Source organism: Gadus chalcogrammus, chromosome 4, assembly GCF_026213295.1.
Source record: "Gadus chalcogrammus isolate NIFS_2021 chromosome 4, NIFS_Gcha_1.0, whole genome shotgun sequence".
Classification (NCBI taxonomy): domain Eukaryota; kingdom Metazoa; phylum Chordata; class Actinopteri; order Gadiformes; family Gadidae; genus Gadus; species Gadus chalcogrammus.
The window spans coordinates 24,206,021-24,224,737 of NC_079415.1; the positions used below are offsets into that span (position 1 = coordinate 24,206,021).

At 39.2% G+C, this 18,717-nt stretch overlaps 1 long non-coding RNA gene across 2 annotated transcripts; it reads left to right on the forward strand.

The window, feature by feature from the left end:
- The first annotated feature begins 12,463 nt into the window (after window positions 1-12,463).
- LOC130381708 (uncharacterized) lies at window positions 12,464-17,110 on the forward strand. Of its 2 annotated transcripts, XR_008895449.1 has the most exons (6): window positions 12,465-12,768; window positions 13,139-13,240; window positions 13,344-13,484; window positions 13,665-13,819; window positions 14,131-14,233; window positions 16,306-17,110. It is a non-coding gene; the product is annotated as an uncharacterized LOC130381708 (long non-coding RNA). The 2 variants fall into 2 exon arrangements; XR_008895448.1 differs by lacking the exons at window positions 14,131-14,233; window positions 16,306-17,110 and having other exon boundaries at window positions 12,464-12,768; window positions 13,665-14,124.
- Window positions 17,111-18,717: the final 1,607 nt, after the last annotated feature.

Here is an 18,717-nt window from a genome sequence, read left to right on the forward strand (position 1 = left end):
ACGACCGAAATCTACACCAACACTTTCATCAAAAAACTCTCCTGGTGTACATTATGATCAATTCAGTGTTAAAATAACACTGCACCCTGTTGATTAACACCAACACTGAAAAATTGGTAACCCTTCCTTTTACAGTCCCCTAATTACTAGGTATTTACCCGGTACATGCATGGTAAATTATAGTGTATTACTGGGTAATTACCACTGGTAATAAGAAGGTAAATACAGAGGTAGTTACCCGGTAAATACATGGTAAATCATAGTGTATTACTGGGTAATTACCACTGGTAATAAGAAGGTAAATACAGAGGTAGTTACCCGGTAAATACATGGTAAATCATAGTGTATTACTGGGTAATTACCACTGGTAATAAGAAGGCAAATACAGAGGAATTATCCGGTAAATTATAGTGTATTACTGTGTAATTACCACTGGTAATAAGAAGGTAAATACAGAGGAATTACAGCTGATGTACCAAGTAAAACCTCCACTATTACCCATCAACTCAACTAAGTAGCGTGTAGTTGTAACTGTTTTAGGTTGGTAATAACTCCGATATTGTGTACTTCCTAGGAAATTAGGCAACCAATTCTTAGAAAAACCTATTATCCAAGGTTTATGTTGGTAACAGCCCAAATTTAATGATATATCTAGAAATTAGCATAGTACTTTCCAATAAAATACTTTTTCTTAGTTATTATTCATAGCTACACCCATTTAGAAAGGGTTTATTCAGTTTACCACTATGGAATTACTTACCTGGTAACAACCTCTGCAGGAAGTTTTCCTCTGGTGTCATGGTACATCTTCTTAAATACTGGGTACAAAGCCGTTTGTTTCCATGGTATTACCAGGTTCTTACCATATCATTTATAATAGATACATTCCATTGTCCATGCAGTCAACACAAACTTGTACCATGTACGTTCTGCGACGTTACCAAGTAAAACACGACAATTTACCCAGTAAGTAAGCTGAAACTGTACTGTAAAAGGAAGCCTCGTTTGTTTCCATGGTATTACCAGGTTCTTACCATACAATTTGTAATACATTATTCCCTTTTCCATGCAGTCAACACAAACTTGTACCATGTACGTTCTGCGACGTTACCAAGTAAAACACGACAATTTACCCAGTAGTTAAGCTGAAACTGTATTGTAAAAGGAAGCCTCGTTTGTTTCCATGGTATTACCAGGTTCTTACCATATAATTTGTAATACATTATTCCCTTTTCCATGCAGTCAACACAAACTTGTACCATGAACGTTCTGCGACGTTACCAAGTAAAACACGACTATTTACCCAGTAAGTAAGCTGAAACTGTACTGTAAAAGGAAGCCTTGTTTGTTTCCATGGTATTACCAGGTTCTTACCATATAATTTGTAACACATTATTCCCTTTTCCATGCAGTCAACACAAACTTGTACCATGTACGTTCTGCGACGTTACCAAGTAAAACACGACAATTTACCCAGTAATTAAGCTGAAACTGTACTGTAAAAGGAAGCCTCGTTTGTTTCCATGGTATTACCAGGTTCTTACCATATAATTTGTAATACATTATTCCCTTTTCCATGCAGTCAACACAAACTTGTACCATGTACGTTCTGCGACGTTACCAAGTAAAACACGACAATTTACCCAGTAATTAAGCTGAAACTGTACTGTAAAAGGAAGCCTCGTTTGTTTCCATGGTATTACCAGGCTCTTACCATACAAGTTGTAACTGGTTATTCCCTTTTCCATGCAATCAACACAAACCATATATGTTCTGCAACATCGTTCACCAGTAGTTAAGCACTTTAATTGTTGTTATAAAACCCCAAACCACTGTTGATGAAAGACGTATTAAAATTAAACATAATCAAAGGCTTATCTTTCAAACAATGCATATCTCACAAACAGGCACTGAACACTGAAGAAATCGGACAAACAAAAGAGCCGTCCACATCAACTCAATTTAAATGTTACTGATGGTGTTTTCATAAAACACATGACAGTGTTATGGCAAGTGACCACAAGGAAGACTGCTTCAACCTCTACAATTTGAATAAGTGGTGAATGCCATGCAGCAATCTGCCTATGGGAGCATCTTCGTGGTCATTCGCAAACCAATGAGTCCACTCGATGAATGAGAGATGACTCTTTAGTGTCTTCTCTGTGAGGTATCCCTGCAGTCTCCACATCTGGGATTTGAAGGCTGGCCAAGACCTGACCAGGTACTTCCAAATCTCCCCTTCAAGAATCAGAAGACAAGAAAATAAACATTAGGACTGTCAATTAATTAACATTTCTAGAACATGTAGAAGTCAAGGATTATTTTGTTTATCAGTTAAGAAAGGATGCAAGTCCTCTGGCCATTGTGTTTGGTCATATTGAAAAGAGAAAAAGGCATAGCCATAAAACCGTGGTGAAGTTAGTTTGAAGTTGGATATTCGACGGATATTCGGCCATTCATTTCCTATGGAAAATTACTTTTTGCTCAATAGCTTCCGAGTTATAGGACCCAGAGGCCCCAGACCAATGTTGACCTGTCCTACTATGTGGTACTAACAACACACACCTCACTAAAAAATAATATTTTGCTCCTCCTATTTTATTTAAATATTTTAAGAATCCCATTCATTTCCTATGGGAAATTGCTTTTTGCTCAATAGCTTCCGAGTTATAGGACCCAGAGGCCCCAGACCAATGTTGACCTGTCCTACTATGTGGTACGAACAACACACACCTCACTAAAAATTAATATTTTGCTCCTCCTATTTTATTTAAATATTTTAAGAATCCCATTAATTTCCTATGGGAAATTGCTTTTTGCTCAATAGCTTCCGAGTTAGAGGACCCAGAGGCCCCAGACCAATGTTGACCTGTCCTACTATGTGGTACTAACAACACACACCTCACTAAAAATTAATATTTTGCTCCTCCTATTTTATTTAAATATTTTAAGAATACCATTCATTTCCTATGGAAGACGGCTTTTTGCTCAATAGCTTCCGAGTTATGGGACCCAGAGGCCCCAGACCAATTTAGACCTGTTCTACTATGTGGTACTAACAATACACACCTCACTAAAAATTAATATTTTGCTCCTCCTATTTTATTTAAATATTTTAAGAATCCCATTCATTTCCTATGGAAGACGGCTTTTTGCTCAATAGCTTCCGAGTTATGGGACCCAGAGGCCCCAGACCAATTTAGACCTGTTCTACTATGTGGTACTAACAACACACACCTCACTAAAAATTTATATTTTGCTCCTCCTATTTTATTTAAATATTTTAAGAATCCCATTCATTTCCTATGGGAAATTGCATTTTGCTCAATAGCTTCCGAGTTATAGGACCCAGAGGCCCCAGACCAATGTTGACCTGTCCTACTATGTGGTACTAACAACACACACCTCACTAAAAATAATATTTTGCTCCTCCTATTTTATTTAAATATTTTAAGAATCCCATTCATTTCCTATGGGAAATTGCTTTTTGCTCAATAGCTTCCGAGTTATAGGACCCAGAGGCCCCAGACCAATGTTGACCTGTCCTACTATGTGGTACTAACAACACACACCTCACTAAAAATTAATATTTTGCTCCTCCTATTTTATTTAAATATTTTAAGAATCCCATTCATTTCCTATGGGAAATTGCTTTTTGCTCAATAGCTTCCGAGTTATAGGACCCAGAGGCCCCAGACCAATGTTGACCTGTCCTACTATGTGGTACTAACAACACACACCTCACTAAAAATTAATATTTTGCTCCTCCTATTTTATTTAAATATTTTAAGAATCCCATTCATTTCCTATGGAAGACGGCTTTTTGCTCAATAGCTTCCGAGTTATGGGACCATGAGGCCCCAGACCAATTTAGACCTGTTCTACTATGTGGTACTAACAACACACACCTCACTAAAAATTAATATTTTGCTCCTCCTATTTTATTTAAATATTTTAAGAATCCCATTCATTTCCTATGGAAGACGGCTTTTTGCTCAATAGCTTCCGAGTTATGGGACCCAGAGGCCCCAGACCAATTTAGACCGGTTCTACTATGTGGTACTAACAACACACACCTCACTAAAAAATAATATTTTGCTCCTCCTATTTTATTTAAATATTTTAAGAATCCCAATCATTTCCTATGGGAAATTGCTTTTTGCTCAATAGCTTCCGAGTTATAGGACCCAGAGGCCCCAGACCAATGTTCACCTGTTCTACTATGTGGTACTAACAACACACACCTCACTAAAAATTAATATTTTGCACCTCCTATTTAATTTAAATATTTTAAGAATCCCATTCATTTCCAATGGGAAATTGCTTTTTGCTCAATAGCTTCCGAGTTATAGGAGCCAGTGGCCCCAGACCAATGTTGACCTGTCCTACTATGTGGTACTAACAACACACACCTCACTAAAAATTTATATTTTGCTCCTCCTATTTTATTTAAATATTTTAAGAATCCCATTCATTTCCTATGGGAAATTGCATTTTGCTCAATAGCTTCCGAGTTATAGGACCCAGAGGCCCCAGACCAATGTTGACCTGTCCTACTATGTGGTACTAACAACACACACCTCACTAAAAAATTATATTTTGCTCCTCCTATTTTATTTAAATATTTTAAGAATCCCATTCATTTCCTATGGAAAACGGCTTTTTGCTCAATAGCTTCTGAGTTATGGGACCCAGAGGCCCAGACCAATGTTGACCTGTCCTACTATGTGGTACTAACAACACACACCTCACTAAAAATTAATATTTTGCTCCTCCTATTTTATTTAAATATTTTAAGAATCCCATTCATTTCCTATGGAAAACGGCTTTTTGCTCAATAGCTTCTGAGTTATGGGACCCAGAGGCCCCAGACCAATTTAGACATGTTCTACTATGTGGTACGAACAACACACACCTCACTAAAAATTAATATTTTGCTCCTCCAGAAACCCAGAAACCCCAGACCAATGCAGACCAACACAGCCTGACTACGAGAACATCAAATACCGACTGTTGGCCAAGGCACTTGAACGTCGGTGGCTGACGGGAAAGGTACCCTTCGGCGTAGTCTGCAGACGGAAATGGGGTGCTCCAGCAGCCGATTCACTCCTGTATTAACCCGACTACGTCTCCAATAGACGCTGTGAGCATCTCTCCTATTGGATGTTTTTTTGGATATTTTTCTGTGAAAATGGCGGAAATACTTTTTATTCTGGGTGGGTAAGATATTTATGCATAGTTACACTATTAAAATTGTTTACGTAAAAATTTTAGTGAGCGTTCCGCAGCATTGAGAAGAGCTGGAATAAATAAATAAATATGTTTATATATTTATTTATTATATACGGAGACCACCAGACTTCCTCGAAGCAACGAGAATGGTCTATTAAATTCAAAATGGGATTTAAGGGATACAGTGCCATACGGTCCATCGCCATACGTCAATATGAATTAAATTCATAGAATTTACGAGTCGATGGTCAATGGTCGGATACAGATCTTGTTATAACGACAATTGAATAAAAGCTATGGTCTACTTATAATATTATAACAAAATAATTGTACATTTAATTATTTATATAATATATATTTTAATATTTAATTAATTAAATACAATAACGTCTGTAAACATGTGCCATGCCTAGGTTTTTTGGCCTTTTCTTTTCAATGGGCCTGCGTCCACGTCACGTAACTCTCATGGTTGCTATGTCAGCCCCCTCTGCTCCTTACATGGCTCCAAACCACGTGGGCGGCAACGGAGCTGCCGTCAATTATGTTGTTTTTGTCATAGGGTCCGCTGTTTAGGAAATAGACAGATATTCCAAGGTTTCCTTCGAAAGGCACCTTGGAATATGTATCTATTCCCTGCAGTTTAGACATAATTAATACAACATTGGTCAACATTGGTCTGGGGCCTCTGGGTCCCATAACTCGGAAGCTATTGAGCAAAAAGCCGTCTTCCATAGGAAATGAATGGGATTCTTAAAATATTTAAATAAAATAGGAGGAGCAAAATATTAATTTTTAGTGAGGTGTGTGTTGTTAGTACCACATAGTAGAACAGGTCTAAATTGGTCTGGGGCCTCTGGGTCCCATAACTCGGAAGCTATTGAGCAAAAAGCCGTCTTCCATAGGAAATTAATGGGATTCTTAAAATATTTAAATAAAATAGGAGGAGCAAAATATTAATTTTTAGTGAGGTGTGTGTTGTTAGTACCACATAGTAGAACAGGTCTAAATTGGTCTGGGGCCTCTGGGTCACATAACTCGGAAGCTATTGAGCAAAAAGCCGTCTTCCATAGGAAATGAATGGGATTCTTAAAATATTTAAATAAAATAGGAGGAGCAAAATATTAATTTTTAGTGAGGTGTGTGTTGTTAGTACCACATAGTAGGACAGGTCAACATTGGTCTGGGGCCACTGGCTCCCATAACTCGGAAGCTATTGAGCAAAAAGCCGTCTATAGGAAATGAATGGGATTCTTAAAATATTTAAATAAAATAGGAGGTGCAGAATATTATTTTTTAGTGAGGTGTGTGTTGTTAGTACCACATAGTAGAACAGGTCTAAATTGGTCTGGGGCCTCTGGGTCCCATAACTAGGAAGCTATTGAGCAAAAAGCCGTCTTCCATAGGAAATTAATGGGATTCTTAAAATATTTAAATAAAATAGGAGGAGCAAAATATTAATTTTTAGTGAGGTGTGTGTTGTTAGTACCACATAGTAGAACAGGTCTAAATTGGTCTGGGGCCTCTGGGTCCCATAACTAGGAAGCTATTGAGCAAAAAGCCGTCTTCCATAGGAAATGAATGGGATTCTTAAAATATTTAAATAAAATAGGAGGAGCAAAATATTAATTTTTAGTGAGGTGTGTGTTGTTAGTACCACATAGTAGAACAGGTCAACATTGGTCTGGGGCCTCTGGGTCCTATAACTCGGAAGCTATTGAGCAAAAAGCAATTTCCCATAGGAAATGAATGGGATTCTTAAAATATTTAAATAAAATAGGAGGAGCAAAATATTATTTTTTAGTGAGGTGTGTGTTGTTAGTACCACATAGTAGAACAGGTCTAAATTGGTCTGGGGCCTCTGGGTCCCATAACTCGGAAGCTATTGAGCAAAAAGCCGTCTTCCATAGGAAATGAATGGGATTCTTAAAATATTTAAATAAAATAGGAGGAGCAAAATATTAATTTTTAGTGAGGTGTGTGTTGTTAGTACCACATAGTAGAACAGGTCTAAATTGGTCTGGGGCCTCTGGGTCCCATAACTCGGAAGCTATTGAGCAAAAAGCAATTTCCCATAGGAAATGAATGGGATTCTTAAAATATTTAAATAAAATAGGAGGAGCAAAATATAAATTTTTAGTGAGGTGTGTGTTGTTAGTACCACATAGTAGGACAGGTCAACATTGGTCTGGGGCCTCTGGGTCCTATAACTCGGAAGCTATTGAGCAAAAAGCAATTTCCCATAGGAAATGAATGGGATTCTTAAAATATTTAAATTAAATAGGAGGTGCAAAATATTAATTTTTAGTGAGGTGTGTGTTGTTAGTACCACATAGTAGAACAGGTCTAAATTGGTCAGGGGCCTCATGGTCCCATAACTCGGAAGCTATTGAGCAAAAAGCCGTCTTCCATAGGAAATGAATGGGATTCTTAAAATATTTAAATAAAATAGGAGGTGCAGAATATTAATTTTTAGTGAGGTGTGTGTTGTTAGTACCACATAGTAGGACAGGTCAACATTGGTCTGGGGCCTCTGGGTCCTATAACTCGGAAGCTATTGAGCAAAATGCAATTTCCCATAGGAAATGAATGGGATTCTTAAAATATTTAAATAAAATAGGAGGAGCAAAATATTAATTTTTAGTGAGGTGTGTGTTGTTAGTACCACATAGTAGGACAGGTCAACATTGGTCTGGGGCCTCTGGGTCCTATAACTCGGAAGCTATTGAGCAAAAAGCAATTTCCCATAGGAAATGAATGGGATTCTTAAAATATTTAAATAAAATAGGAGGAGCAAAATATTAATTTTTAGTGAGGTGTCTGTTGTTAGTACCACATAGTAGGACAGGTGAACATTGGTCTGGGGCCTCTGGGTCCTATAACTCGGAAGCTATTGAGCAAAAAGCAATTTCCCATAGGAAATGAATGGGATTCTTAAAATATTTAAATAAAATAGGAGGAGCAAAATATTCATTTTTAGTGAGGTGTGTGTTGTTAGTACCACATAGTAGGACAGGTCAACATTGGTCTGGGGCCACTGGCTCCTATAACTCGGAAGCTATTGAGCAAAAAGCAATTTCCCATAGGAAATGAATGGCCGAATATCTGTCGAATATCCAACTTCAAACTAACTTCACCACGGTACCTCACCGGGTGCAAGTTAGCCTCCGGTTTGATATTCGCCGGATATTCGGTTTACCACCCAATCGGATTCATCAACATAAGTGCAATACATTACGGGCTTAGTATGTTGAGGACGGTTTAGGACACCATATCGCGAAAAATCACAAACACATGTTGTCGCCATCGATGTCTGTGCAACTACGTCATTTAGGTTCTCTGGCTGCTACCTGTTTTAGGGACCGTCAACAAGTTACACTCACCGACTGGTGGCAGAGACACCATGGAATTGTTTCTGGAAATAAATCATATAAAATAACATAAAAATCACAAAAAAATACATTTTGTCACCTGATTGTAGTAGTAGTTGCCAATGGTGGGCTGCTACTTACTGCAGGTAACTTTGCTAATATATTGCATTATTGTTAAACGGGATGCAATTAATAATTTCAAATATAGTTTGGTAAATTTTTCGAATATTAAACTATTAACTGCATTATGATTAACTATATTGCAATATATTTGTGTGATTCATTTCCTGAAACAATTCCATGGTAACGTCTCTGCCAACAGTCGGTGAGTGTAATTTGTTGACGGTCCCTAAAACAGGTAGCAGCCAGAACGTAAATGACGTTGTTGCACAGACATTGATGGCGACAACATGTGTTTGTTATTTTTCGCGATACGGTGTCCTAAACCGTCCTCAACATACTAAGCCCGTAATGTATTGCACTTATGTTGATGAATCCGATTGGGTGGTAAACCGAATATCCGGCGAATATCAAACCGGAGGCTAACTTGCACCTGTTGAGGTGGCATGCTCCGGTAGAGCTGCTCTTTAGCATCGCGCTAACCGGGGCTAACAGAGCCTGTCTCTTCCCGTCCTACTAACTGTACTTATGGGAGAGAGCCCGATTAAATCCGGATATTTTAATAAATTGGGTGTTATAGGTTTTAGACAACATGTCCGAGTTATTTGAATGACAGAAGCTCCGCTAGCTCGATGCTAAATGGCTAACCGGAGCTAACGGCCTGTCCCCTCCCGTCCTATTAACTGTATTTATGGCTATGCCTTTTTCTCTTTTCAATATGACCAAACACAATGGCCAGAGGACCAGCATCCTTTCTTAACTGATAAACAAAATAATCTTTGAGTTCTACATGTTCTAGAAATGTTCATTCATTGACAGTCCTAATGTTTATTTTCTTGTCTTCTGATTCTTGAAGGGGAGATTTGGAGGTACCTGGTCAGGTCTTGGTCAGCCTTCAAATCCCAGATGTGGAGACTGCAGGGATACCTCACAGAGAAGACACTAAAGAGTCATCTCTCATTCATCGAGTGGACTCATTGGTTTCCGAATGACCACAAAGATGCTCCCATAGGCAGATTGCTGCATGGCATTCACCACTTATTCAAATTGTAGAGGTTGAAGCAGTCTTCCTTGTGGTCACTTGCCATAACACTGTCATGTGTTTTATGAAAACACCATCAGTAACATTTAAATTGAGTTGATGTGGACGGCTCTTTTTTTTGGCCAATTTCTTCAGTGTTCAGTGCCTGTTTGTGAGATATGCATTTGTTTGAAAGATAAGCCCTTGATTTTGTTTAATTTTAATGTCTTTCATCAACAGTGGTTTGGGGTTTTATAATAACAATTAAAGTGCTTAACTACTGGTGAACGATGTTGCAGAACATATATGGTTTGTGTTGATTGCATGGAAAAGGGAATAACCAGTTACAACTTATATGGTAAGAGCCTGGTAATACCATGGAAACAAACGAGGCTTCCTTTTACAGTACAGTTTCAGCTTAATTACTGGGTAAATTGTCGTGTTTTACTTGGTAACGTCGCAGAACGTACATGGTACAAGTTTGTGTTGACTGCATGGAAAAGGGAATAATGTATTACAAATTATATGGTAAGAAGCTGGTAATACCATGGAAACAAACAAGGCTTCCTTTTACAGTACAGTTTCAGCTTAATTACTGGGTAAATTGTCGTGTTTTACTTGGTAACGTCGCAGAACGTACATGGTACAAGTTTGTGTTGACTGCATGGAAAAGGGAATTATGTATTACAAATTATATGGTAAGAACCTGGTAATACCATGGAAACAAACGAGGCTTCCTTTTACAGTACAGTTTCAGCTTAATTACTGGGTAAATTGGTGTGTTTTACTTAGTAACGTCGCAGAACGTACATGGTACAAGTTTGTGTTGACTGCATGGAAAAGGGAATAATGTATTACAAATTATATGGTAAGAAGCTGGTAATACCATGGAAACAAACAAGGCTTCCTTTTACAGTACAGTTTCAGCTTAATTACTGGGTAAATTGTCGTGTTTTACTTGGTAACGTCGCAGAACGTACATGGTACAAGTTTGTGTTGACTGCATGGAAAAGGGAATTATGTATTACAAATTATATGGTAAGAACCTGGTAATACCATGGAAACAAACGAGGCTTCCTTTTACAGTACAGTTTCAGCTTAATTACTGGGTAAATTGGTGTGTTTTACTTGGTAACGTCGCAGAACGTACATGGTACAAGTTTGTGTTGACTGCATGGAAAAGGGAATAATGTATTACAAATTATATGGTAAGAACCTGGTAATACCATGGAAACAAACGAGGCTTCCTTTTACAGTACAGTTTCAGCTTAATTACTGGGTAAATTGGTGTGTTTTACTTGGTAACGTCGCTGAACGTACATGGTACAAGTTTGTGTTGACTGCATGGACAATGGAATGTATCTTATAAATGATATGGTAAGAACCTGGTAATACCATGGAAACAAACGGCTTCGTGCCCAGTATTTAAGAAGATGTACCATGACACCAGAGGAAAACTTCCTGCAGAGGTTGTTACCAGGTAAGTAATTCCATAGTGGTAAATTGAATAAACCCTTTCTAAATGGGTGTAGCTATGAATAATAACTAAGAAAAAGTATTTTATTGGAAAGTACTATGCTAATTTCTAGATAGTACATCTTTACATTTGGGCTGTTACCAACATAAACCTTGGATAATAGGTTTTTCTAAGAATTGGTTGCCTAATTTCCTAGGAAGTACACAATATCGGAGTTATTACCAACCTAAAACAGTTACAACTACACGCTACTTAGTTGAGTTGATGGGTAATAGTGGAGGTTTTACTTGGTACATCAGCTGTAATTCCTCTGTATTTACCTTCTTATTACCAGTGGTAATTACACAGTAATACACTATAATTTACCGAATAATTCCTCTGTATTTACCTTCTTATTACCAGTGGTAATTACCCAGTAATACACTATGATTTACCGGGTAACTACCTCTGTATTTACCTTCTTATTACCAGTGGTAATTACCCAGTAATACACTATGATTTACCATGTATTTACCGGGTAACTACCTCTGTATTTACCTTCTTATTACCAGTGGTAATTACCCAGTAATACACTATAATTTACCATGCATGTACCGGGTAAATACCTAGTAATTAGGGGACTGTAAAAGGAAGGGTTACCAAATTTTCAGTGTTGGTGTTAATCAACAGGGTGCAGTGTTATTTTAACGCCGTATTGATCATAATGTACACCAGGAGAGTTTTTTGATGAAAGTGTTGGTGTAGATTTCGGTCGTTAGGGGATTCTCACACCGTGAGTGTTGATTTGACCACACCCCCACATTTCACATTTGCAAAGAAGCGCCATCCAGAGCTGATCCAGAACTTTCGGTAGCCATCTTTCTAACCGCTGTGGTAAGTTAAACTTGGTTAGGGTTAATGTTGTGCGGTTGATAAACGCTTAAATAATTCGAAAAACTTAGTTTGTTTGCTTTTGTATGGATATATGCTGTCTGTTACTTTCTAATCCCATTTTAAATAGATTTTTGTCGAACTGGCGATTGCTAGCATAAACTTGGTAAAGATGGTAGCTAATTTTCACTCCGGCTGTCGAGAGTACAATATCAGTAATATCTGAGATTTTTTTTTAATTAAATGTGCTTGTCTTTCTTTTTACTCGCAAACATCGAAAATATAAGTTTCACTTTGCTGACGAATAAACTGAGGAGAGCCGGAGAGGGTGGGCACTGGGCACAGTCGAGGAAGGAGAGGACAGGTGAGTTTTCGCTATCACTCATAAGGAGAAGTTAATAATACCTAGTATCTTTTTGAAATTAAGGGAGTAGTATATGTAGATAGATTTATGCTTAGTCATAGCCGCAACAAACTCTGGTAGTTGTTATCTCAATGCTGGAGTTACACAGTGCAGTTGGCCCGCTGCGGCCACGACTGCCAGCCTTCACCAACGCGCGCTGCACGCGGTGCGGTATAGGAGGTCTGCCTGGACCTGCTCCACGGTGCGGGTTATCTCATACCGGTGCGGTATGAGATAACCCGACGGCGTGTAGCCGTGAACTACGCTCGTAGAAACTGTAAGTAACTGCAATAAAACGGCACAGATATTTTTTTATATGCTCTGTAGCTCGCTAGCTCAGCAGCAGCTTACAGCATGTTGGCTAACTCTTACAAACAAGCTTAACAAAAAGCTGTCTGTATGTCCTTTCTGTTTAGCTTAGTTTGCCTGTATAGCGCTGTTGACTATCAGCAGCAGCACAGACAGGCTCACAGGAGCACAGGAGGACAGATAAGAGGAGAGGAGGAATAATCATGTTCTTCATTCTTAACTTCAGTCCTCCCTTTTAAACCAACTATTTTGTCTTGTTTAATCATGTGCATGCTGTTTTATGCTTTTTAGAATGTGTTTTATTTATTTATATATAAATGCCATTCTTTCCTTTGAAGGTGGAGACATGCTGGTTCCTGTCGAATATAAGGGGGTGAGCAAATGGGTCAGGGTACCAAAGGTGGAGGAGGTCTTCAGTTTCTCTGAATTTTTACAAGGAGGTAACTAAAGTGTCAAGCTTTATCCATGTCTTCTGGTTTTACAATGTTGTATGTGTAACTTACTTGGAAGTTATGCTATAATCCAAATTGTCTTTTGTTTTAGTGCTGGCAAAATTCAATTTGTCAGGTTTTACTGCTTTGATGCTCAAGGATTCTGCAGGAGTTGAAGTGGATTCTGACATCTTTGATGAGCTTTTGAAGTCATCTCAGGTGTCCTTCAAGGCCTGCACTGAAGATTGCAATGGTAAGAAAACGCAACCTTATATTTCTCATAACTATTTTAAATGTAATAATTTATATCCAAAATAGTTATATTGTCAAACTTTAAAATATAATGTGTGTGTGTGTGTGTGTGTGTGTGTGTGTGTGTGTGTGTGTGTGTGTGTGTGTGTGTGTGTGTGTGTGTGTGTGTGTGTGTGTCTAGACAACAGTGTTGGAGAGTCTTCAGAGGGCTCATCCTTATCTGATTGGTCACCATCACGTGCATCCCATGGGGCATCTTCAAGCTCAGACTCAACAATTATAGCTCGAAGAAAACGGCTGATTGAAGGACCCCCTGACAGCAGCAATGCTCGCGATGTAAGTGACCTTTTAAACTAAGGTCTGAAGCTGCAGATAATAAATGAGTATTTGTTTAAAAAAGAAAAAAAACATCTCTGCAAAAGGGGCAACACACCAGAGAAGAAATGTATTGGTCTAACCCCATGCCAGGGGACTACAGATGAAAAATAGCCTTTTGGCTAATTCTGGCATTTTTAACCCATGTATGATGATGTGTTTTATTAATTTAAACTGAAATAAACTGAATTGAATTGAATTCAAATATGTTCTTGTCGTCTACCTGAAATGTTTGAATGCTAGGCAATTGTTGTTTCAAATTGTCGATGCAGTGACCAAAATAATCACAGAATACGAGAAAACAAAGAGTCTGTCGGATGGTACAAGAAGAAGGATGATCAACATACTTGTGGCTGACATGGTAGAGAGCCATGGGTAAGTATTGCACACTTATAAACACATATTGATTTTACCAATGTTCATAATATAATATTTTACAATTTCTGTGTTCAATTCAAATATATATTTTTCTATCATGATTACAGTAATAATAATGATTACTATTAATATTGACAACAGCACAACAAAAGCAAAATGTACACAGCACATTCTCAGTCTTTGTGCTGCATAATCCAAGTCTTATGGTACGGCCACTAGGGGTGTAACCGGGTCAGTGACGTGCGGTGAAGTCAGTAAGTGGGTAGGCACTGAGATTTTTGTGTCCCACTCCGCCCCTGCATAAATAAAAAAAAATCAAATCAGGATGACATATCGTCTATTACTCTCACTCTCCCACACGCACGCACACACACATCATCAGAATACAACCACTGTATCCTTAATTGTTCTGCCATCCTTAGGGATGGCAGAACAGCCGCTGACTGGTGGCACAGCCACAAAGCCAATCATTTTTCTCGTACCAATCCGTTTGAAACGAGCGAACAATTTTCGGTCCCTTTTTCTGCAAGAGTGCATCAAGTGTTGGCATAGGCCTCCCTTTTGCCAGTAGCTCATTTTTGCTAGTAAAGTTGAGTTTAGAGAAATTTCTTAGCTCTAAAATATCGGTAGATATTTTTACACTGCTGTCATTTTAACTTTTTGAGTTTAGCGGGGATTACGCGTAGCCGGTGTAATGACGTCAGCTGCGCAAATGTCCAGTAATATCTCGATTTCGATTGGTCCATGTTTGATACGTAGCGTAGATGATTACTGGCATAACATATTTACGTACAAAGGCACAGCAGAGTTGTGCCTTTCGGCGTAGATGTTAAAGAATACAGGATCGAAGTGCGCATGCGCCACATCAGTTTTTCGTTGCCGTTCACAATGAATGGACAGCAAAGGCATTGCTTATTCTACCGGTTTTTTGTATTTGATGTTGCGTAACTGATACAATTGTCATCGTAACGTCTAAACAATTGGAATAACGTATATATTGCATATATAAAACACAAGAATACTCGGTACAAATACAAATACAAGTTTATTAAATAAAATTATTTAATAAACATTTTTACGTTTGAATTTTGTCAGGGTAGGCAGTGCCTACCTTGCCTACCCTGACTGCACGTCACTGAACCGGGTACACGTGTACACGTGTAACCGGTTAGTAAATCATAACCGTTTAGGAAAAATCAGTAAACGAAAACCGAAAAAATAAATTAAAAAAATAACACATACTATTTATTTAGCGATTAATAAAGCTACAAATGTTCCACTTGGACAACATTAAGGAGCTAATAAATGCATGCGATAAATGTTGGGTAACTGAACACCGGGCATTAGGCTACACGGGTCTTCTCAATGGCGTGGAAGGCTCCGTTCTATTTCATGTAGGCTACGCCGTCTAGGCTTCGCCTTATGGGCTTGTCCCGTGCGCGCGCAACCCCAGCGTCTTTGGTTGCTACCAAAGACGTTCGGCGGACTATTTCTCTGCTGATCAACACTACGAATGCTGGTAACGAATTATAAATTGTAAAAAGACACACCATGTGAAGTTTTTTTTTTTCGTTTTGGCAAGTAGCCGTGTAATAAGCGGGATAATGTAGCCTATAGAACGTCGCCGGTCATTATCGAAAATAAGCCCCTTCAGGGCGAAGCAAGACACCTCCGCTGTGCGTCGGTGTCCTGTTCGCCCTGTCGGTGCTTATTTTCCCGATAATGACCGGCGTTCTATACATTATCCCTTAGCTTCTACGTGTGTAACGCGTCTACGCTCCTAAACCAATGGTTCTCTATGCAAAAATGCAGATTTTCGACGCCCCTAACGCGAGTAACGCGTTTGGTGTGGCCGTACCATTAGATATGCAGCCATAGTTTCACTATGTCCCTTACATGTTTTACACTGTTTTCCCTTTATGTTTTTTTATATTTCAAAATAAACTATTACCGGAAAAGTCACTTTTTTTTTTAAACAAAATTCTAGCACAGCCTGCAATTAAACCTTTTTTCAGCCACTTGATTTATGGGTGAAGTATCACTTTAGTAATTCATCTATCTTTTTGCAGGAGGATCCCTCCAGTAAATATCCGCAGTACGCACGCACTTGGCATTACAACCTTGTTCCCAAATTTGAGTTGATGGGCAATAGTGGAGGTTTTACTTGGTACATCAGCTGTAATTCCTCTGTATTTACCTTCTTATTACCAGTGGTAATTACACAGTAATACACTATAATTTACCGGATAATTTCTCTGTATTTACCTTCTTATTACCAGTGGTAATTACCCAGTAATACACTATGATTTACCATGTATTTACCGGGTAACTACCTCTGTATTTACCTTCTTATTAACAGTGGTAATTACCCAGTAATACACTATGATTTACCGGGTAACTACCTCTGTATTTACCTTCTTATTACCAGTGGTAATTACCCAGTAATACACTATAATTTAATAACACCCGTAGTTTTGCTGTGTAGAGGAATGTAGAGCTGGGTGTCATCCGCGTAGCAATGGAAACTAATTCCGAAGCTGCGGATAACGTCGCCCAGGGGAAGCATGTAGATTGCAAAAAGTAATGGACCAAGGACCGACCCTTGTGGTACGCCAAAGCGTAATTTACAGTGCTTTGATTCTGAACCCTCATGAAGCACAAATTGGGTTCTATCTGTTAGGTACGATTCAAGCCAACCAAGAGCCGTACCCCCGAAACCAACATAGTGCTCAAGACGGTGAAGAAGAGTGCTGTGGTCGATCGTATCGAACGCAGCGCTCAGGTCCAGCAGCACAAGCATTGAGCTTGTATTTTTATCCAAAGCAAGAAGGATGTCATTTACAACTCTTGTAATAGCAGTTTCAGTTGAGTGGAAATTCCCGAACCCCGACTGGAAAGGTTCAAAGAGATTATTCCTCGTCAGATAATCAACGATTTGCTTTGCTACAATCCTTTCCTGTACCTTGGACAGGAAGGGCAGATTCGATATAGGCCGATATTTCCTGACTAATTCAGGATCTAGGCCAGGCTTTTTGAGTAGCGGTTTTAACACTGCAGCCTTGAAATTGGAAGGAACAATTCCTGTTGAAAACGAGAGATTAATAAGGGAGAGGATTGCAGGCCCCGCCGTGGGAAGAAGTTCCTCAAGAACCCTGGAAGGGAGAGGATCCAACATACAAGTTGTTGGCTTTGATGCCTTTATCACCCTTTCAAGTTCCACCAAAGGAATTGCCTTGAACTCCAAGAGAGTTGCGTCAGAGTTCCCCATCCTGCCCCACAGGGTGTGTAGGACAAGCCGCCCGGCAAGCATCAATTTCCTCTCTAATTGATTGAATCTTATTCTCAAAGAAATCCATGAATTCACCTGCCACGATCGAGCAGCCTACGGTCTGAGTCCGTTTCTGAGTGAGACTCCTCACCGTGTCAAAAAGAAACTTAGGATTGTTTCTATTGAAGTTGATGATACTGGAAAAGTAGGCGTTCATGGCAATAGTCAGCGCACCCTTATAGGTGAGCAGACTGTTATGCCATGCAAGATGAAAATACCTCAAATTTAGTCGAGCGCCATTTGAGTTCAAGGATCCTGCAGCTTCGCTTCAGAGCGCGCGTTTCTGCATTAAACCAGGGGGCTGGTTTTTTCAATGTTCGTTTTTTAGTTACGTTCGGAGCAACTGAATCAATGGCAACAGACAAGGCAATGTTGAGGTCATCAGTAAGGCACTCCACAGAACCACTATAGTTACAAAGAGGTGCAAGTGAGCCAGAAACTTATCTGCCATAGCTGTAATGGTTGCAGGTGTGATGCGGCGACAGCTGAAAGTAGCTTGCTGATCGTCGCAGGGGCAGGATACCACCACCTGGAAAGTGAGCAAAAAGTGGTCTGATAAAGCTGAGGTGTAGGAAGCTAGAGACCACTAGCTGTGAAATGTCTACACCGCGGGTCAGAACGAGATCCAGCGTGTTTCCACCGATGTGGGTTGGGTGCTGGACGAGCTGTTTGAAGCCAAGCGTATCTGTAATGGACAGAAAAGCCCTTGCGAGGGCATCAGATGGGTTATTCACATGAATGTTGAAATCCCCAATGAGCAAAATATTGTCTGAGTATGTAGCCAGATCATCTGCAAAGTCAGAAAACTCATCAACAAAAACTGAATACGGTCCTGGGGGACGGTATACTACAGCTAAAACGAAAGAGTCTCGAACTCGTTTCGCTTCTCGGGGAGCTGAGGTGCAGAGCGCTAGCACCTCAAAGGATCTGAAAATATATCTATTCTTTGGCTTTAAATTAAGCTTAGAATTAGATATCAGGGCTACTCCACCACCTTTCTTAACTTCTCTAGATACTTGGGTGCTAACGTAATGGGGTGGAGTTGCTTCGTTTAGGGCTAGAAGCTCATCTGGTTTTAACCAGGTTTCACAAAGCCCCAGTATGTCGATCTTTTTATCAATAATTAGATCATGGACCAAGAGCGCTTTAGATG